Source organism: Mobula hypostoma, chromosome 14 (genome assembly GCF_963921235.1).
Source record: "Mobula hypostoma chromosome 14, sMobHyp1.1, whole genome shotgun sequence".
Taxonomy (NCBI): domain Eukaryota; kingdom Metazoa; phylum Chordata; class Chondrichthyes; order Myliobatiformes; family Myliobatidae; genus Mobula; species Mobula hypostoma.
This window is the reverse complement of record NC_086110.1, coordinates 18251178-18273309: the sequence shown is the minus strand read 5'-3', so window position 1 is coordinate 18273309 and position 22132 is coordinate 18251178. Positions and strand designations below refer to the sequence as shown.

Below are 22132 nucleotides of genomic sequence, written 5' to 3'. Positions count from 1 at the left end.
TACTAATCAGGAACCTATCAACCTCTACTTTAAATATACCCAATGACTTGACCTCCACAGCTGTCTGTGGCATTGAATTCCACAGATTCATCACCCTCTGGCCAAAGAAATTCCTCCTTCTCTCTGTTCTGAAGGGACACCTTTCTATTCTGAGGCTGTGCCCTTTGGTTCTTGACTCATCCACTGTTAGAAACATCCTCTCCAAATCCACCTTCTAGACCTTTCAAAATTCAATAGGTTTCAATAAGATTTCCCCCCCCCCCACTATATTTCTAAACTCCAGCAAATACAGGCCCAAAGCTATCAAATTCTCCTGATACATTAATCCTTTCATTCCTGCAATCATTCTTGTGAACCTCCTCTGGATGCTCTTCAACGTCAATATATCCTTTCTTTGATAAGGGGGCACAAAACTGCTCACAATGCTCCGAGTGTGTTCTGAGCAGTGCCTTATGAAACCTTAGCATTAACTCCTTGCTTTTATATTCTAGTCCTCTCAAAATGAATGCTAACATTGCATTTGCCTTCCTTACCATTGACTCAACCTGCAAATTAACATGCAGGGAATCCTGCACAAGGACTCCCAAGTCCTTTTGTACCTCTGAATTCTGATTTTCTTTTTCCTCATTTAGAAAAGAGTCTATATTTTTATTCCTTCTACCAACATGCATGACCATGTACTTCCCTGCAATATATGCCACTTGCCCGTTCTCCCAATCTGTCTAAATCCTTCTGCAGACTTTCTGCCTTTTGATTACTACCTGCCCTTCCAACTATCTTCATATTTTCTGCAAGCTTGGCCAAAATGCCATCAATTCCATCATCCAAATGATTGACACATAAGTCGAAAAGAAGTGGTCAAAACATGTTTCCCTTATGGAGTGGTGAGGGTTGGTCTGGGAGAGCTGTGAAGAGAAATATTAACCTTCCTTCTCTGTCCACAGGAACTGCGTGACCTACTGAGCATTTTCACCAATTTCTATTTTACATTATAATTTAGCAATTTGCAGTGTTTTGCTCTTTAAGAGAATAATTGCCTTATTAGGCTCTATGACAATAAGGGTGTAAGTGAGATTATTGAAGAGAAGATCAGGAGCAGTTGCTGGGAAAGGAGGGTTAAAAAGGACAGAAAGAAGATCCTTCCCAGCATATGAATTCTGGATTTGTATACAGTGCGTACAAATGTTTGGGAGACAGGCGGTATAGGTTTGCTGTTTGCCGCAGGGCTGCAGGCATCTACTGTTGTGTGGAAATTCGGTTTATTGATCTGTGATCGCTTTTCTGATCTGTGAACTGTCCAGGATGCAATTAGTTCACAGGAACAGAGCCCTGCTGTAACTTGGAGTGAGATTTACAATTATATTTGAATTTCATTTAAAATTTTCCTGGGCGGGCAGGATGGGGGTGGTGGTGTTGTGGAGGTGTAGCTAGCAGAGGGAGAATTGAGTGATCGGTGGTATTATCTGCGACAGTGAACACAGAGGAAAGGGAGCATGGTGACATAAATGAAACTATCTTACTGTAGTCCTTGTATCGAGGGTGTTCCCAAAGTAGTGATCGGTGCTGACTTAGCTTTAACAGTTCAACACAAGAATCAGCAGAGTGAAGCTGTGGTTTAAAGTCAGATTGCTGACATTTATAAAACTGCAAATAAAGCAGACTGTGAAGGTTTGGTGGGCAAGTCAAATATGTATCAATTGACACACTTACTGCAGTGGATTTTGGCTTCTACTTCTTCACGCGGAGTTGCCTGTATAAACTGTGCTGGGCTGTTCCTTGTTGCTGCAGTAACAAAATATTCCAGCACATGGGAATGACCAAAATGTGGGTTTGCTCAAGACATTAATGACACTTAAATATAATATAATATATGTGGTAGACTGAATGATAACAGTGATGAAAGCAAATCTGTGTTATAACCCGGTGGTTTGAAGGTCTTAGTTTCCCTATTCAGAATAATGATAGCATAACCAACCTGTTGTACACAGGCCAAACCACATTTCAATACTGAGAATTCACCACAGAAGTTATTTTTTAAAGATGTTATTCTGTGGTATTTTCAATTCTCTAATGTTCTCATTTAGTTTCATTAAGCGTGTTTATGCTTGTTTTTTTTCTCTTTCTGTAGTTTCACAGCCCTATAGACCTATTGTAGGTGGATGAGAAATTCTGAGCACCAAAGCAAAACACTGCAGATGCAGGAAATCTGAAACCATAGAATGCTGGAGTTACACAGTTAGTCAGACAACACTAAGTGGAGGGAGGGGCAGGGAGATAGATAATGAGATAATGTTTCAGGCAAAAAACTTTTAGCAGAGCTAAAATCTAAAAATCTGTTTCTTGCTCTGGTGAATATTATTTAAAAAACAGATTCATAAGTCACATTTTTCAATTTCTAAGTTTAAAATTTTTCCCCTTCCACTCTTTCACTATGCCCTCTTCCTGCTATACTTGGCTCTTTCTTAGCAGCAGTAGCCCACAGGACAATTACATTGTACAGGCATGTTTTCAAGTCTCTAATACAGGAAACTGGACATTTGAAATGTCTTCGCTATCTGGTCTTTCTCATTTATAAATACTGTTTGGGAGTATTCTAGAGTTAGATGAATATAGCCAATATTCATTCAAGAAAGAACCAGTCTTCAGTTCTTACTGTAAATGTAAATAAATTCAAGAGGCTTGCAGTTAGCCTTCCATTCTTACTGTAAATTGCAAGCAGTAAATTGAAGTTAATCTGGCCACAGACTAGAGTTTGCATATGCATCAGCCAAACAGGGTTATGTTGATTGCGCCTGCATCAAACCAGGGAATATGGCTAAATTATTTACACCATTGTGACTGAGTTCAAGCAGGCAGACCAGGCTGATATTGGCACTTAGCATATTAAACATTGTCTCAGGTAAAGTTGCAATCAATAGCTGATCTATTGGCATCTGGCTCTCTGTCTTCAGAAGTTTTTAGAATTGCTGTGTTGGCAGAGGTGTTTGAACATTCAGAAGTGTCTCCCACTGTGGATATGTAATTTACAGGAAGCATTGTCAACCCAAAATATTGAAGTAAACAATGTCAATATAATTATTGAGATGGTATTGAATCATCTGCTGTTACCTTTGATCTTGAGGGCATAAAAAAAGTGATGTTTGTGAGGTTTGTGAGCTTCTGCTGAGAGTGTCTACATGAGAATGCCTGTTTGCTGTGATGAACAAAGACTTCCATATCACCAGCTTCTGTGACTCCGTAGTGACTTCGATCACAGTCACAACATATAGATTTCCATGTTATTCATTGCTAATAGTAGCAATTTGTCATCATTTTAACTTGCTCTAACACCATTTTCATTGACCTAAAACCATCTCTTGTAAGAGTTATATTCTGGTATTGCACAATAGTTGTGAGTCATGATACATTGTGCAATGTTGAAGCTAGTGCCGTGTCCTATTAAACTGACTGTTGCTTTTGGCTTCCAGGAGACTATGGGACACGTGCCTGAAGTCTGCATAGTCACTATTTCTATTCATACAAGAGTTGGAATAATCTGTCTGTTGAATACCCAACTTTTATATTCCATTGCAGCTACTTGCTTACATGTGGATTTAGTTGAGAATTGCCAAAGTAATCGAGCTTGGAAAGTGAATTTATTGCCAATTTAGCTATCTAGCAAGTTTAGTAATGTACAAAGCTGATAGATTAACAGACTACAACTTTGTACGATTCCTTTCATATATCGGTGAGAATATATTTTTATTTCCAAAACTATAACCACATCCAAACATGTGGTACTGATTTAGAAGTAATGAAAGTGTGGTTGCTTTAGGCATTATCAGCGGACATATCGAGAGAACTTGCATTAACACATTACATCCCTAAACAGAACTGAGTTTGCTGTAGAGGGAATTTATAGTCGGTTATATCTAACTAGTGGTTGCTAAGTTACACCAGTTTTATTAAAATAAAAGAAGACCTGATACAATCAGCAGTTATTCTCAGCCTTGCTTTTTTTCTTTTCCTCTTCTTTGATGTTTCCCCATTCCAAAGTTTGTTCCTCTGTAAGTAGTAAAAAGTCATGTTGTGGATTGGTGCAATATGGCAAGAAGGTAAATGGGAGTCATTAGTTACATAGTTCAGTATCTCTTACCCACCCACTTTCTTCACTTCTTTTTTGAAGGGAGTACTTTAAAGAGCTGATATTTTAAGGAAATGAAAATTTGGTTAGGGTTGAAATGAGGAATCATCTTTGAGTAAGAGCTCTGCACTTGAACAGAGAGTTGAAAGGTATCTTATGTCCTTTTGAAAATGTTATTTGTAGCCACTAAACAGATATGAATGATTGCTGTTACAATTCCAGTGATCTAAATCAGGGAAACAAGTGCTGGAAAAGGATGGATAATGGCATTCGTCTTGTCCATCAAAAATCCAGTCAAGTCCTTCAAATTGCCTCAAGAAAACCAGTTAATCTCTTGTGTTGTTGGCAAAGCCTGTAGTAAAACTCTGTATTTGAATTGGTGGTGGGTCAGTAGTCCATGTGGTGAAGAGATGGTTAGTTGAGTTTTGACTATGTAGTAATGAAGCAGTTGCAATATGTTTGAAAATCAAGATGGCTGAACGGGAGGGAATTGAACATGGTGGTCTTCCCATGCACTTCCTGCTCTTCTCCTTCCAGCTGGTGGAAGAATTGAAGTTGAGTGCTGCTCTTAGATCTGAGCAACTTGCCACTTTACGTTTTGTGGGTGTACCTGAGAGAGTAAATGTTTTCAGCAGGTAGTTGGTGCTGTTCCAGAAGGATTTGTCCTGGATGTGTTGTTGGAGTAGAATGCTTGGAGAAAATGACAGTGGAAATGATTTAGAGAGTTGGAAGTAGAGTCATCTCTGTAGGATACACAATTTCCAATCTGTTTCTGTATCTTTATTATGTTCCTGTATCCATAAGTGGTTGCTGCCGATTCTATTCTCTCTATCATGCAGAATAACTTTTCACTTCCCTACATTATATGTCCTCTACTATCTTCTCATTCACTTGGGTAGCCTGTTACGTCTCTTCTCACAGATTGCTTTTTGTCTAATGTTGTTTCCATACAAACCACTGGTACATTCTACTGTCTTTTCATTTCTCATTTATGATATTGCTGACATTATGGAGATGACAATAACTAGCATCTACATTAATGGTGCGTGCAGTAATTGGTGGTTGCATTGATCCAAATCATCAGATCCTCTTCTACTTCCTAAATTTCTGATCTTCACATTGACCACAAGTTCTCCAACCTCCATTATGGCCACAGCCACTGGCCACTAGCTGTCTACCCTCACAGTCCCAGACTGGCCTGTTTTTCCAACAAACTCTGTGTCACAAAACTATCACATCCCTGCAGTGCTCCAAGGGATGTGCGCAGAGGGGAAAAATTGTTAGTAATTCAGAATACTCAAGTGGCATGAGTTAATTTAACCACCAGGACTTGGAGATTACTGGTAATACCAACATTTATTTTGCACATTCTAGATTGGCTCTGAGAATCAAATACATTAAGGTTCTGGGACACACTAGATTAGGAGATGGATTTCCTACCTGAGAGGACAAGAAAGAACTGGTTGGGTTGTAGAACAGTCCAGTAGATCTGTGACTGCCATCGTTGAGATCTGCTCTCTTTTAAAGTCATCGACTTTAAATTAATCTAGTCGTGGAGGGATTCAAACATTCATCCTTGGATCAATAGTCCAGATGTCTGGCTGTGACTCCAGTAATGTGACCACTACATCGCTATTAATTGACGTGTTTTTTTAAGTGTTTGTAGAGTGTAAGCAGTTTCCTACAACCCTATTTGAGCCAGATTTGATGACAGACTTTTGCAAATTACCCCAATTTTGTGCTATTTTGTTTGCCTTTCCACAATTCTGCCACAATGTTTTGAAAATCATCATACATTTTAAGTTTGGTTTTAGTAATTAATATAAATAGCAAATAGCTGAGGGCCTTGAACCGGTCTGAGTTGTGCCCATCGAAAAGCAGCTCCAAACTTGACAAAGGCCCATTTGTCCCTACCTTGTTTTCAGTCATTTTTTTCAACCCAAACTAATACGTTGTTCCCATTTTCCTGGGCCCTCTTTTAGTAGTCATTTTGCTTCAGCTATTCTATCAATTGCAATACTGTAAATCCAACTATAGTGCGTGCATTTGTTTCCCCTTATCTTCTAATTACATCCTCAAAACAAGCACTCTTGGGTTTGTCAAGCATTGCTTCCTTTGTTAAACCATGCTGACTTTGCTGAATCATACTATTATTTTCTAAAATGCCTTATTACCACATCCTTGATCATAAATTCCAGCATTTTGCCAACAATGGATGTCAGCTGTGTGATTTCCCAGTCTTTCCCTCCTACCCTTGATTTTTGGTATTAAATAATCTGCCTTGCAATCTGCTGTGACATTATCAAAACCTTGGGAATTTTGGAAAAAGGAAATAGTATTTGACAAATCTGAGTGTTTCTTTTTTTGGAGGACACATTGAACAAGTAGGAAACCGATGATTATATCAATAGATTTGGCAGTAAGCTCTTTCAGATCCATAGGAAGCAATGTGTCAGGTTTGCTGGCATTTAGTCTCATGATTTCCCCAGATATTTTTTTCTCTGTTGTGTTGTAAATGACTCTAAGTCTCTGCTTTCATTAACTCCCTCAGTTCTGCTCCATTACAGTTACATGCAACTTCTACAGTGAAAACTGATACAAAATATTTGAGAATGCTCATTTAGTACTTTGTTCTCCATAATAATTTTGAATCTATTTCAAAGTAAATGAAATAGACTGAAATTGGCTCTACTGAAGAATCCAGTAAATTACATTAGTAGATATGTTCTATTTACAAAATTGATCAATGGTTACTTTCCTCTTTCAGTACAAATCTGTCTGTTGTTTGATGCTAGGTATTATCTGATGGTCAACTGGATGCTTGCTTTCTTTTATATGCAGAGGAATGTTTTAATAATTGTAGGAGCCATGTTTCTGTTTTCTGTCCATTGGAGCCATATATCTATTTTTTGTCTGTGTTGTAGTTTGTGGCAAGTTTATTATGGTAATTAGTCATGTAGGTTGGGGTGTGGTAGAAGCAAATGAATATTCTTGTTTTGTTAGTTGTTAGTTTTGCCTAGTGAACAGTGAGTGAGCCACAGAGAATGATTTTTTTTTTGTTGACCTGTTAATTAGAGCATTATTAGACTGCTTAAATACACTAACTTTGTTAATTCTGATGTTGACTATTTCGCTAATTGGAATGCTGAGTTACACAAATTACCCTAATACGCCACTTAGTATTGCTAATATCACTAATAAACCATAAGTTAGATTGTTATATTGCTAATTTAGTTTTGTTAGCTTTTTATTGCTACAAGATCATTCAGCTTGCTGGTTTCATGATAAAGATTCAAGATTCAAGTATATTTATTATCAAAGCATGTATAAATTATGCAGGTTGCCCTTCTATAATCCAGCACCATTGGGACCTGAGGAGTGCCGGATTAGTGAAAATGCCGAATTACAGAAGGATCACATTAAGCAATAGCTAACCACCTCATCATACCTTTAAAATATCAAAAGATTCAAAGGTTCATTTAATGTCAGAGAAATGTATACAGTGTACATCCTGAAATGTTTTTTCTTCGCAACCATCTACGAAAACAGAGTGTCCCAAAGAATAAACGACAGTTAAATGTCAGAACCCCTAAGTTCCCCCCCCCCGCTCCCCTCCCTCCCGCGCGTAAGTGGCAGCGAGCAACTATCTCCCCTCCCTACCGGCAAAAAATAAAGCACACCCACTACCAGCACTCAAATGTGAGCTAAGCGATAGCAAAGACACAGACTTGCAGTTACCCCAAAGACTACATTGCACTCGCAGTTACTAAGGGAATTCTCATTAGTTTCTTTTCCTCTGCTTAGCAATATGCTTAAATTCAGCAGGTCACCACGTCTGATCTGAGGTCGTAGGCAGAAGAGAATGGAGCGCCGGCCGGGCTATGCCAGAGGGCAGTACGCGACTGCCGGCAGGCAGGCGAGAAGGCGGACCAACCCCGCACGCGCCAGCTCCCCTGCCGCTGGTGGGTGAGACGGGCAGGAGCCGGGCATCCGCGCCTCATGCAAATAATATTAATAAATGCAGGAAAACAAGCAGGACTCGCCTGTCTGTGCTTAGAAGAACGTGCCAACACGTGAATAGATCTAGCGCAACCAAAACACTGCACAGCAGATTGGTACAGTGGCCCGGAAAATTTGAAATTACAGTTGCGCAGAAAATTTGAAATCAGTGTGGATTTCGAAGGAACCGGATTACAGGTAATCCGATTAGTGAAGGTCGACCTGTACAACCTTCAGATTTGGCTGCTTACAGGCAGCCACAAAGCAAGAACCCAATTAAAGAAAAAAAAAAGAATAAAAATAAAAATACAGGACCAACACCCAATAGGCAAGAGAAGGGAGGAAAAACACAAATCGTGCAAGCAATTGAAGTGAACAACGACAATATTCTGAACCAAAATTGAGATTGAACCTATCTTTCTCGATTTGGAACTATGTTATTTGGAACCGTGTCATACAGTGTCGATTAAGCTGGCTCTGTCTCTCAGTAGTTTTGGTTTGTTTTCAAGTAACCACTGCAATATTTTAATTTGCATTCTAAGAGTTGCAAACACTGAAAAGGAAGTGAAGGATTTTTGATACGTAAATGCAGAAACTGATAAAATTAGTGAGCAGGTCACGTAGCCTCTGTGAAAATATAAGCAGCTGAAATTTCATTTGCTCAATGTTTCCAACAAATTTTCTATTTCAGATTTTATTTTTTGCGTTATATTGCTTATTTATCAAAGAATTTAGAATGACCATTATCAAGTATTATGTTAGCTCTTCAAGTGTTTGTATATTTTTAAGAAGAGGGTTTTGTTGTTGACTTTGTCCAAATGTCACTATGTTAAAATAGATTGCTATTGCTTCACCCATTCCAAATTTAAACAGAGCATTGAATATGTCATAGAGATTAATGTTTTAATCACTGTTCACCTGCTTTGGCAATGATTTCAGCTTTGAAAATTCTGTTAGTACTGTAAGTTTTAAAGTACCTGTGTTGTTCATGGCCATTTGATTGTTATCAGAAGTTTACACTATGGCTGATCACATGGAAATACTGTTAATTAAAATATTTTTCTCAGCCTTCAGTGGAGAGTAACACACAAAATGCTGGAGGAACACAGCAGGTCAGGCAGCATCTTTTGAAGTAAATAAGCGGTTGGTGATTCAGGCTGAGACCCTTCTTCAGGACTAGAAAGGAAAGGGGAAGACACCAGGATAAAAACATGGGGGGAGGGGAAGGAGGACTAACCAGCTAGAAGGTGAGAGGTGAAACCAGGTGGTGGGAAAGGTAAGAAGAAGAAGGAATCTGATGGGAGAGGAGAGTGGACTATGGAAGGTGAAGGGCCACCTGGGGGAATGTGATAGGCAGGTGAGGAGAAAGGGGTAAGAGACCAGAGTGGGGAAAACACGGAGAGGGAAGGGGGGGAGAGGAAAAAATTACCAGAAGGGGAAATTGATGTTCATGCCATCAGGTTGGAAGCTACCTAGGTGGAATGTGAGGTGTTGTTCCTAAACCCTGAGAGTGCCCTCATCGTGGCAAAAGAGGAAGCCGTAGACAGATATGTTGGAATGGAGATAGGAATTAGAATGGTTGGCCACTGGAAAATTCTGCTTTTGGTGGATGGAGCGGTGATGCTCATCAAACCGGTCCCCCAAGTTATGTTGGATCTCATTGATGAAGAGGAGGTTGCATCGGGAGCACTGGATACAATAGATGACCACAATAGATTCACAGGTGAAGTGTTGCCTTACCTGGAAGGACTATTTGGATGGATGGAGGTGAGGGAGGAGGTGAATGGGCAGGTGTAGCATTTCTGTTGCTTGCTGGGTTGTGCCAGGAGAGAAATTATTGGGGGGGGGGCAGTTGAATGACAAAGGAATCACGGAGGGAGCGATTCCTGCAGAAAGCAGTGGGGAGGGAGGGTAAAGATATGTTTGGTGGTAGGATCCCATTGAAGACGGCGGAAGTTGCAGAGAATGATGGGTTGAGTGCGGTAGCTCATGGGGTCGTATGTGAGGACAAGAGAAACTATTTCTGTTAAGGTGGCGGGAAGGTGGGGTGGGTGCGGATGTCTGGAAATGGAGGAGATACAGGTGAAGGCGACATCAATGATCGATGACGAGAAATCCTGCTGTTTGAAGAAGGAGGACAGCTCTGATGTCCTGGAAAGGAAAGCCTCATCCTGGGAACAGATGCAGTGGAGATGAAGGAACTGAGAAAAGGGAGACAGCATTTTTATAGGAGACAGAAAGAGGCAAAGTCAAGTTAGACATGGGAATTGGAAATTTATATTAAAAAAGTGCTGGGAGATAGTTTTTTTTCCAGAGATGGAGACCGAGGGATTGAATAAGAGGAGTGAGGTGTCAGAAATGGACCAAGTGAATTTAAAGGCAGTGTGGAATTTGGAGGCAAAGTTGATGAAATTGACGAGTTCAGCATGGGTACATGAAGCAACACCAACGCAGCTATCAATATAGCACAGAGGAGTTGGGGAACATTACTGGGAAGGCTTAGAACATGGTCTGTTCTGTGTAGCAACAAAAAGGCAGGCATAGTTAGGGCCTGTGTGGATGAACAAGGCTATCACTTGCATTTGGAGAAAGTGAGAGGAGCTGAAGGAGAAGTTGTTGAGGGTGAGGACCAATTCTGCCAGTGGTGGTGGAGGGGAACTGATAGGGTCTTTTATTGAGGGAGAAACAGAGAGTTCTAAGGCCTTTTTGATGGGGGATAGAAGTGTATAGGGACTGGACATCCATGGTGAAAATGAGCCGGTCAGGGCCAGGGAACTGTAAGTTGTTGAGGAGATCGAGAGCATGTGAAATGTTGCAGATGTAGGCCGGGAGGGACTGAATGAAAGGGGAGAGAATGGAGTCAAGGTGTGAGGACCTGAGTTCAGTGGGGCAGGAGCAGCCAGAGGCAATGGGCCTACCCTGACAGTCAGGTATGTGGATCTTGGGTAGGAGGCGGAAATGATCAGTGTGGGATAAGGAAACTATGAATTTTGGTGGCAGTGGGTGGGAGTTCTCCAGAGCTGAAGAGGTCAGTGATGGTGTCGTAGACAATTTTCTGACGGTCTGGAGTGAGGTGCTTTTCAAGGAGTAAGTAAGAGAACGTGTCTGCGAGTTGCCTCAAGGTAGAGGCCAGTCCGCCACGCTCTGCAGCATCCCCCTTTGTCTGTGGGTTTCAGTGCCATAATCAGTGGCTCCAAATGCAATTACTTGCTGCATTTACCGCTAACATTTTATGTTTGATGCAGAAGAATACCTAACTCCCTCTGTATGTACTGACAATTTCCCTACCTGAAGATAATCTGCTTTTTGATCCTTCTTCCTGAAGCACATGACCTTGCACTTTCACAATTTAATTACCCTTCTGAATCTCCAGTATATTTGTAACACCTTTTACTTTATATGTACATCACTGGCAAGACCAGCATATCCCTAATCTGTCGAGAAGGTGGTGGTGAACTGTCCCCTTGAAACTCAATGCTATTAAGGAAGGGATTTACAATTGGCAACGTTGCATGGCAGTGTATTTTCAAGTCAGGATGGTATGTTATTTAGATAGAGATGTTCCCATGCACCTAGTGCCCTGGTCCTCTGTGGTGGCAGAGATTTCAGTTTGATGTATGGCCACCTTGTGCTGTAAAGAATATGCAGGGCAAGTAACTATTGACTGTCCAGGATATAGTACTTAACCTTCTGAACACTGGTGGTGCAGGGAATGAATATTTGTTGTGATGTCTTGGGTACCAATCAGTCGGGCTGCTCTGCTGTGGGTGGTGTCAAGTTCCTTAACAGTTGTTGCAGTTGCATCCATCCAGGCATGTGAAGGGTATTCCATCATATTCCAGATTTGTGCCTTAAAGTTGGTGGAAAGGGTGTCAGGAGATGAATCACTTGCTTCAGGGCAGTCATTACCTAACTAGTTCTTGTAGCCACAGTTTTATGTGGCTGATTAAGTTGAATTTCTGGTCCATTGTGACACCAAGGATGGCAATGGTGGGCGGTTTAGCATGTGGCCAGTGAGGTGTGATATCTGAAATCTAAGTAATTTGCAAGGCACTTGAAGCCATCAGAGCTCATAATCACTCTTCACTGTTTGTGCAATGACATGATAGGGCATTGGACTGATCGCTGATGTGGACGTACAAGTGACAACAGTGGGAGTGACCTGACTTCCAGTTAATCCATCCTCATTGCCAGTGTAAATGTGACAAGAAAGCCTTTGATGTGTGTGATATATTGAACACTAGCTGCTTACTTGTACACAAAGATACTGATTATTAGCAGTCACAAACAGGAAATGTATACTATAATCCTCAAAGATGAAATGTTATAACATAGTATAATTATAGCACTTGGCAAATGGGTTATTCAGTTGGCAAGAGACAATTTTACATTGGACATGACAACTATAACCATGGCAACAAGGTCATCGAGGTTACGTTAAAAACTATGCTAGAAATATGCTTGTTTCCAATGCTTAAAATATACTACAGTCTATTTATTAAGACCTCAGCTAGTTTTTGTACAAAACATATCCCAGCTCTTTCTTGGTTTTACAGACAAAGCTGAACTCTTTTTCTATGACTAGATTCTGTTGTGGCAAAATTCTGTTATGTTGGTTGAGGATATTGTCTGGCACCTCTTCTGCTTCTCGTCCCTTGGAGAATAACTACAACTAGTACAAAGTGAATAAAAGTAATTGGGCCATCTGGAACTTCTCGACTTAATTGGTAGCTTTTCAAATGTTAATGAAGCACAGTATTTTTGTCTCCTGGCGAATGTTAAATGCAATTGTCAACTAAGTTGCCACGAGCTGAGATTTGCAGCGCTAAAATCCAGTATAGCTAAATTCTGCTGGCTAGCTGTAGATAGTTAATAGTAAATAAATAGATATGGAAAATCATTAACACGAGATTCTGCCGATGCTGGAAATCCAGAGCAACACATGCAAGATGCTGGAGGAACTAGTAGATCAGGCAGCATCTGTGGATAAACAATCGCCGTTTCAGGTCAAGACCTTCAGCAGGGCTGGAAAGGAAGGAGGCAAAATCCCTTGGCAGAAAATATGGTGAATTTAGCAGTTGGTTATCAATATAATAAATTGGAATGATCGTAATTTTTTTTGCCTACTTTCTGATTTTATTTTTAAAGAAGTCATTCACTATTGTAACTTTTTGCCACTGATGAATATGCATTGAATGTAAACTTTCAGGACTGATTGCAAAGACAAAGTGAAAGAAAGTCTCTATTTGCAGAATTATATCAATACAAAATTTCAGCAGGGTTATACAAAAATGGCAAAACTATGGTGGGGCTGGGCATGAGAGGGATTGTATGTAGAATGTGAGTTAATGTCCTGACAGATTTTCAAACAGTCAAGTTGTCTTTGTCGGAGACCCTGCCTTGAGGAAAATCAATTGGAAAACAAAGCAGATTATTTCTAATGGCATTTATTTCAGCTTGTGGAAAGGGACTGTGAAATATATTTGAAGTATAATAGAATGATTACTGAAAAGCTATGAAATGCCACCACACACAGACCAAGGGCATAAAACATCATATGCTGCCAAAAGTGATGTTGCATAAGCATTTGTTTAAGGGGTTGACCTGGAAACCAGAGAAAGCGGTTGTGTGGCTTGTTCAAAGTTACATCAGCCAGTCATATGGGTATTACTCTTTCTTATGTGATCTGTCAGATTGAGTCAGCTTTGGTAGTAATTCTAAATTCTTAATTAATTGACTGATAATGAATTAAATCCTTAAAGCTTTTATCCTTGGGAGGCTGATTGGAGTGCCTCCAATTTCACAAAGCAATTCTTTTAGACTTTTCTTTTTCTACTTAGACGCACTGAGTTCAGTTTCTGTACCAACCTTTGACTCGTTTCTCCTGTTGTCTGCATTGAGCTGGTGAACATCAGATCTGATGCAACACCTCTGAAACCGTGCAGAGTTTTCCTTTCTTCGAGATCCAGGCATAATATTTCTCAGCAGGAGATGATCCATGCTGGCCAGCAATAAAACCACAGCTGATTTGAATTTCTGCTTCTCCCTGAAACTTAAACCTTGCTGTGCTGGAAATCTGGGACCAAAACACAGAAGGATCGAAACACCCAGCAGGCCAAGAAGTATCAGAGTCGATGTCTGTTAATACTGTTCAAATGCATTTGTGTGCTCCTGATCACCAAAGAATATTGGATCTGCAGCTCCTTTTGCACTCTTTGTTGTGCGCGCGCACACACACACACACACACACACACACACACACACGCACAACCACGCGCACACACACACACACACACACACACACACGCACAACCACGCGCGCACACACACACACACACACACACACACACACACGCACAACCACGCGCACACACACACACACACGCACAACCACGCGCACACACACACACACACACGCACAACCACGCGCACACACGCACGCACGCACAACCACACACACACACACACACGCACGCACGCACAACCACACACACACACACGCACAACCACGCGCACACACACACGCACGCACGCACAACCACACACACACACACACACACACGCACGCACAACCACACACACGCACAACCACACACACGCACAACCACACGCACGCACAACCACACGCACACACACACACACACACACACACACACACACACGCACAACCACACACACACACACACACACACACGCGCACGTAATTAAAGATCAATGTGGTTACCTATGTGTGAGGCCACAGGTGCAGGTGGTGAGTGAGATGTTACCTGAATTGTTTCTGTGCTTGTGTGGAGAAGGTTGTGGAAGCTAAGGATTGAAGGGAAATGAATGGTGATGTATTGGAACATATCCAATGCTATAAGGTGGTGCCATAAGGAGGATCACGTAAGAAAAGATAAATCTTTGGGGCCTGATTAAATGTATCCCAGATAGTGGGAAGCAAGGAAAGAAATTGCACACGCCCTGGCAGAGAGATTCTCCATCATCTTTAGCCATAGGTGGGGTACTGGAAGATCTGGAGGATGGCTAATATTGTGCCTTTATTTAAGAAGGGCTGCCAGGACAAGCCGGGGAAGTGCACACTGATGTGTCTCACATCAGTGGTGGGAAAGCTACTGGAGGAGATTCTGAGCGACTCTGCCAGCATTTGGACAGGCACAGATTGATAAGAGATTGTGAAGACGGCTCTGTGCGTAGGAAATTGTGCCTCAGAAATTTGAATTTTTTTTTTGAAGGAGTAACGAAGAAGATTGCTAAGGGAGGATGGTTGACATTATTTACATGGACTTTAGCAAGGTCCTGCATGATGGTTATGGGATACAAAATTGGCTTGCCGGAAGGAGTCTGAGGTTTGTCATTTGGAGCTGAGGGCTGTGACCAGTGATGTGCAACAGGAATCTGTATAGAGTTCATTTTTGTTTGTTATCCAAACTAATAATTTGTTCAGAATGCTGTCAATGTGTAAATGACACCAAAATTAGGGATGATGGATCTGCCATCAGAGTTCAAAACTACCTCCCTATTCCTCTTTGGCACTATTTATTTTTTTTAACGTCTTGCACTGGACTGTTTTTATCACTATCCATGATATAAAAAAAAACGGATTCTGATTTAAAAGCAGGTGTGTGTGTTGTTTTGACTTAAATGTCTTGAAAGGATATGTGTAAGCACTGGATTTAAGGTGAGAGAGGAAACATTTAAAAGGAACTTTTTTAACACTGAAGGTGGTGAGTATATATATGGAACAAGTTGCCAGAAGAAACTGTAGGTGCAGCTACAATAGCAATGACCTATTTAGACAGGTGCATGGATTGAAAAGGTTCAGAGGAGTATTGATCAATTGCAGGGGAAATGGGACCAGCTCAGATTGACATTTTTGTTTAGCATGCTCCTCCGCCCTATGTATCTCTAATCTATGTACCTCCTTTCCTCCAGTACCCCTCACTAGTGTCATTCCCTTCACTCACAACCACTGTTCTCCCATCCTCCACCCCCACCCACCTCTCAATCTCCCTTTTCTCTCACCCTCTCTGCAGAACCTAACAACCTCTACCACCCTCTTCTCTGACCCCGCCCTCTTCTCCGACCCCTGCCCCCTCCACCCTCTTCTCCGACCCCATCCCCCTGCCCTCTTCTCCGAACCCGCCCTCTTGTCTGACCCCGCCCCCTCCCACCCTCATGTTTGACCCGCCCCTTCCCGCCCTCTTGTCGGACCCCGCCCCTTCCCGCCCTCTTCTCTGACCCCACCCTCTTGTCTGACCCCACCCCCTCCTGCCCTATTCTCTGAGCCCAGCCACCTCACCTACGCCTCACTCTCATCCTCCATATCTTGCCTCATCAATAGTTACTTGTTTCAAAATATTTTGACACAGTGTTAAAAGAGCTTAGTGGCTATATTAAGAAGTACGTAGAACATTCTTACTTCGTGGGTGAATGAGAGTTGCATTCTTTCATACTGAATGTGCTGTGCCCATTACCGTGTCACTGATTGGGAAGGTGCTGGCTGTTTTTTTCCAGCCTATCATTCGGAGCATGTTTTCTTACTATACATTGGTTTAAGAGTAAAATCCCAGACAGAGAGTGAGCTGGTAGGAGTTACACACATCAAAGTTGCTGGTGAACGCAGCAGGCCAGGCAGCATCTCTAGGACTCCTGATGAAGGGTCTCGGCCTGAAATGTCGACTGTACCTCTTCCTAGAGATGTTGCCTGGCCTGCTTCACTCACCAGCAACTTTGATGTGTGTTACTTGAATTTTCAGCATCTGCAGAATTCCTGTTGGTAGGAGTTACTTCAAGTTTCCATTTTTTATTAAACATTTTGCCTATTAGAGAAAGTTTTTGGCATATAAAAGAGGAGGCAAATTAAGTTCAGCAGATAACTTGTCTCAATGTGTTAGACACAGGAAGGAACAACACTACTGCATTTGTCTGTTGTCTCTGTGTGCAACTGGATCCTGAAGAGAAAAGAAATTGGGGTTAAGGTTTTGATGTTGAATCTTTAGAAAATTTAGTGCGTAGAAAGGGATTGTTGAGTTTAAATGCGTATTTAGTCCACATCACTCTTTTCTCTGCAGTTATTTTCCTCCTTCAAGTATCTTTCTTATTTTCTTTTGAAACTGACAGCTGAATTTTTCTCACCTCATTTTCAGACAGTTAATTCATAATTTGCTTCAGGAATAAACTTTCCTCTGGTCCCTCAGTGTAAGAATAGGTGGTAGCAGCCAATTTGCAGTCTAGAAGATCACACGCACTGCCAAGTGATAATGACCAAGTAATCAGTCTTCACTGTTTTTTTGTCATTTAATTGCTTTTATCAAGAAATCATCAAGAATTTATTACAGAGGTGTAGTCTGTCTCACATTTTCACTCTTTCTCGCATCCCCTCTCACGTTCTTCCTCGATGTTTCCTGTTCCCTTAAAGTTAGATGCTCTACGCTTGGAGTAAAAGACGATGTCTATCTATCCTGTCAATGCTCCTCATATGCATATTCATACTTCTCAAGGTCACTCCTCGGTTTCCTGTACTCTGCTGAGACTAAACCCAGTTTATCCAATCTCCTTTCCAGGCAACAACCTGGTGAATATCTTCTGCATTCTTTCTCATAAATTCTTACAGAATGGTGATCAGAACCTCACACAGTAGTCCTAATAAGGCCTGAGATTGTGTACATGGACAACATGATGTACCAACTCATTAACTCTGTCCACTGTAGCCTGATATAATCAGCCAGTGGTGTGGTATAATGTATAAAAAGTGTTTTTCATCTATTGGGCTTTGTGCACTAGAGATGTGTGTAAATACTCAAGAAATAAATGAAGGAGAAGGTGGACGAACTAGTGAGCCTCCTATATAGCCAAACCTCTCCTCAACCTCACTCTTTCTACCTGGGACCCTGGATTCTTTTGCATCAGTCTTGAATAAAGTCATCAGTTAAACACCTACAGCTTTTTGAGATGCAGCATCCAAACATTCATATAATTTGAATAATAGCTATACTTTTTACCCGAGATCATGACCCTTCATTCTGGACTCTAACTTGAGGGCGCAACTTCTCAACTACTACCCTGTCAGACCTTCTGGCATTTTAATGAGATCAGCTCCCATTCTTCTAAATTTCTCTGCAATTTCTGCCCTTTGCTCCAGTTTCCTTTAGATATTATGTCAGGTGTAAATTTTAAGTCTAGAAATTTTGATTTCCAGAGTTATTTGGGAGAATAGATCAAAAGTTAATATATGAAAGTCGATCAGGGATCAGATATGACCCCATTGTATTTGTTGGGGCATTGAATACAAAAGTAAGGAGGTTATGCTCCAACTTTCTGAAAACGTAGAACTCAACTGGATAATTGCGAGCTCTTCTGGTCACCAAGGTATAGGAAGGATGTGGTATTATTGTTGGAGAGGCTGCAGAGGAAATTCACCAGCTCAGGGATAGAACAGCTCAGTTAAGAGAGATTGGCGAAACTAGGTCTGTTCCAAGATGGTGTGGAGATTATGTGGGTAGGTCACTAAAGTACTACATATTCTACTCTTAAATTACTTTTAAGAGACATATTTTTGAACTATCTAAACAAACTAGCGATTTTACAATCTCCTGAAGGACTTGGCAAGCTTGGCTCTCAGAAAGGTAGGTATGGCACCATGAAGAAGAAGTTTGCCTATCATTGCTGGAAGAGAGGGTGGAAGAGTGATTGCCGGGGGGGGTGGGGAACTGCAAGCCAGATTAAAGCGTCGAGGCCTGAAAATGAAAAATGAGCTGCCACTACTATGTGCCAGCCCAGATCCCCCACCTGAGCTGTCCTATCTGCCTGTGCTTGACCCATCTCCCTCTCTTCTCACTACTACCATCGGCTGGGAGGTGCAGGAGTCTTGGGTACCACACCGCCAGGTTTGACAAGCAGTGTTCCCCTGTAGCCGTTGGGCTCATGAGCTGGCTGCACTCACCCCTGTGCTGAACTGACTCCACAGCCTGTGGACAGACTTCTGGGGACTCTCCAGTTCACGTTCTCTGTATCATTTGTTTATATTTTTTACTATTTGCACAATTTGTCCTCTTTTGCACATTAGATATTGGTCAATCTTTGTTGTGAGTGGTTTTTGAGGATTCTGTTGTATTTCCTTGTTTTCTTGTGAATATCTCAAGAAAATGAATTTCAAGGTTGTATATTATATACATACTTTGTACTTTGAACTTTTGTTTCCCTGGAACGGAAGAAGGGACATGGTTGAGATATGTAAAAACATTACAAGGTATAGGTAAAGCAGACTGCAGGAAACTTCTTTCCAAATCAGAGAGATAAAACCAGAGAACATAAATGTAGGGCAAAGTGGAAGAGATTCAGAGGGGATAAGAGGGTGACCACCTTTACTCAGAAGTAGCAGGTACTTGCGGTGCACTGTGAGATTGTAGCTGAATCTCTGTCAGCATTTAAGTGAACACTTGAATCACTTAAACATGGAGGGCCATGGACAAAGTGCTGGGCATTTGGGGTCATTTGAAAAGGCACCCACTGGTTGGTGTGAGTGAGTTAGGCTGAGTGACCTGTTTCCAAGCTGCGTGACTCTGCGAAAGGCAAGCTTGAGGATCTGAGGATCTTCCCATCGCAGCAATCAGTCTTTTTTTTTAGAAAATGAAGACCTGTAGTCCTCTTTTATTGTCATTTAGTAATGCATGCATTAAGAAATGATATATTATTTCCTCCGGTGTGATATCACAAAACACAGGACAAACCAAGACTGAAAAAACTGACAAAACCACATAATTATAACATATAGTTACAACAGTGCAACAATACCATAACTTGATGAAGTCCGTGAGCACAGTAAAGTTCAAAGTTTCTCAAATGTCCCACATCTCACGCAGACGGGAGAAGGAAGAAAACCTTTCCCTGCCATGCCGACCACAATCCAACTCTGAGTCATCCGAAAACTTCGAGCTCTGATCAGCTCTCCGACACCGAGTACCGAGCACCATCTCTGTCCGAGCGATTCGACCTCTTTCTCCGTCACCAAAAGCAGGCAAGGCCAGGGATTTTGAGGCCTACCCTCCGAAAGATTCCCTACCGCACAGTAACGAAAGGAGCGAACGAGCGTTTCAGAAATTTTTCCAGATGTTACTCTGAACTTTCACATCCATTCTCCATCAAATCAGAATTGTCCACGGCCCCTATTTAACAGATACGACGTCATTTTTCACCGGAGAGCTGTGCACGCGCGGCGCACTGCCATCTTCTCCTCCCGCCTTTAGAGGTGCATTATAATCTTCATTGCATTCCCTCAAAGATTAGGTGTATCCTTCCTTCTTAAGGGACCCAGTTTGTACACAATATTCCAGGTGTGCTGTCAATGGAACTCTGTATAATTGTAGGAAGACCTTCTTTATGTTTGTGTCCCTCTCTCATTGTAATAAAAGCCACAATACCACAACTAATACCTTATTATTTGCTGTCATACTCCCAGATGATTTGTATTGAATTTGTAGCTAGTACTGATAGCACTGACGTTCCTCACTTTTTAAAAATAAAGTCTACTTTTCTGCTTTAGTTAAAATAGATAATTTTATGTGTCCATATAATGCCGCATCTATGACCTTCTTTTCCTCAATAATTTAACCTGACCATCTCCCACTGCAGCTTCTTCACATCTCCTCCATTACTTCTTGTCCCACCTCATCCTGCAGTCTCAGCCCGCTTGAGCTCCCTGTACACTTGGTCCTCTCATCTAAGTTAGTGATATCAGTTTGCTGATTGGGAACAATGACTCTTCCTTTTGGTGCTTCTACTAGGTTTGCTGCCCTTAAATTCTACAGGACTTGAGGTTGGTGATATCAGTGCCAAATGTAAATGGCTCCTGGTGCTGTTGTCTATTGAAGCTCTTTCCATCAGTTGAGATGCTATGATAGAGATTGTGTGAGCTGTCTAAAACCCATACTTCTCCAAATCACCTCTTCTCTATTTCACCACCCACTAAAAATGGTAGATGGTTTCAAAGGTCTCTTTCTGGATCTGCTCCTGGACTTCAAGGAAAATTTCAACAAGAGCATCAGAGTAGAACCAGAGATTAAAACACTATCTGGAGCACTAGCCTTGAAGGACTTGAATACTGTAGTTCAAAACTGCGTCTGTGGGGAATGTGACTACTTTAGCACAGAAATGTTGAATCAGGCATTTCTCTGTCTATGAATGCTGTAACTGAAACCAAATAATGCTGTCATATCCTGCCCTCCATTCACAATTTGACTGCGATATTTGAAAAATGAGCACCCTCTCCAAAAACACTCAAGGTGTTTATGAAACTTAAATTAAATGTAAAAATTTTGCCTTTGGCCATTCACCAGATGTCATCACTTACAGTATATGTATATTAAAATAGCTGACACTTTAGCAATGATACTTGCACCAGTTTACTCAACACATACTATCTGAAATTATCTATTTCTTACTAGTTTTCTATCCATTAACCAATCCCTAATCCTGGAATTAGCCACAATTCCATGAAATTTAATCGCATATTAATAATCCCCTGTGTGACACTCTCTCAAATGCTTGCTTAAAAATTCAAAAATCTATCAGTTTTTCTTTTATATACCTTGGTCTAAACACTCTCAACAAAACATTAAATTCTTTATTGTACAGAATTTCCCTTTCATTAAACCACAATTATTGTTCTTGTGATAAACCTACTATTTAAATCTACAATGATTTAGCACTCTTAAAGAAATCTTAAAAATATTTTATTAAATGATGAAATGATAAGGGTCTTACTGTTGCATTGGCTACTGGCAGAATTTATCCTTTGATGATATGCAAATATATTTTAGTAATATATTTAAGATAATTAACATAATGCACAAAACCAGTTCAGATTTTCCATTGATTCCATCCAGAGCAGAATGTTGACTCAGTTATTTGCAGACTGGACTTACCTTCTTGCATGATTAGAAGGAATTTTATCTATTCAGAATGTGAATCCTTAAGGAACTATATGAAGTTGTATCCTGGTTGCTTTCT

At 41.1% G+C, this 22132-nt stretch overlaps 1 protein-coding gene across 4 annotated transcripts in view; it reads left to right on the top strand.

The window, feature by feature from the left end:
* Positions 1-22132, top strand: part of fhod1 (formin homology 2 domain containing 1) — a 333883-nt gene that overhangs the window by 51645 nt on the left and 260106 nt on the right. The window lies entirely within an intron of this gene.